We start from the raw sequence: 1028 nt of genomic DNA on the forward strand, positions 1-1028 counted from the left end.
GCAACCTTAACTGTGGAAGAAGAATTAGCGGAGCGGGGGATGTCATTACCCCCCAAGTTATTATTACGCTTAGATTGATCCTCCAAAAACTTATAAGCCTCTGAGGCTTCTTTACTTAAGGAAACTACCCCCATTAATTATATCAAGAACCTCATTATAGTGATGTAAAAGCCCTTTGAAAAAGGCACGAACAAGCGTGTCTTTCGCAAGGTTATGATGTGGACACTCGATGAGAATATCAGTGAAACGATTCTAGGCCTCTGAAAAGGATTCATGAGGGTTCTGGTGGAAGAAATGAACCTTATATATATATATCATTTCATCTGTCTTCAAAGGTGGGTAAAACTGTTCCTTGAATAATTGAACAAGTTTAGCCCATGAGTCCACAGACATTAGGCACTTGGGCAGTTAACCAAGATGTCGCTTTATCGACTAGGGTGAAAAGAAACGCCCTCAATTTAATTTGTTCCTAACCTACGGTAGGATAATGAAATATGGTAAGAATTTGTTCTATCCTACGTATATGCTGATAAGGCTTCTCATGGTCTAACTCATGAAAAACTGGTAACAAATTAAATATATTCGAGGGGATTTGAAAATCCCCCACTGGGTCTGCAAGAACGATGCAAGACTTAGGGCTATCGTTAAGGGCTTTATAAAAGTTAGAGAGAAGAGTCTCTGTTTCGTCAGCCATTGTTGCAGGTATAGTGTGTGGTATTCTAGATAGGCGTGTGCGTTGACGTTTGCGATAAATAACAGAAGATGGTTTACTAGTACCGACCTTAATCTCATGCAAGGCATTGCAAATAAGAAACAAACCACTAACAACAGTCAAACAATTCTGATATGCTATAATTAAAAACACCTCTGACAGAAGAGGCGAGGAGTGGGAGAAGGAGTACCTGAATGCCTCCTTGCTACGCGTTTGAATAGCGTCTTGTATACGCAATCTAAGTGTATTCAAGAAGTTGGAAACACTGAATAACTTGAACGAAGAGAGTCGGAAACTAACCTGTGAAAAGTCGGGC

The 1028-nt window shown here is 40.1% G+C and overlaps 1 non-coding gene across 1 annotated transcript; it reads left to right on the forward strand.

The window, feature by feature from the left end:
- Positions 1-208: 208 nt before the first annotated feature.
- Positions 209-315, forward strand: LOC147494586 (small nucleolar RNA R71). Its single transcript, XR_015200611.1, has one exon. It is a non-coding gene; the product is annotated as a small nucleolar RNA R71 (small nucleolar RNA).
- Positions 316-1028: the final 713 nt, after the last annotated feature.

This window comes from Coptis chinensis, chromosome 6 (genome assembly GCF_015680905.1).
Source record: "Coptis chinensis isolate HL-2020 chromosome 6, ASM1568090v1, whole genome shotgun sequence".
Taxonomy (NCBI): Eukaryota; Viridiplantae; Streptophyta; class Magnoliopsida; order Ranunculales; family Ranunculaceae; genus Coptis; species Coptis chinensis.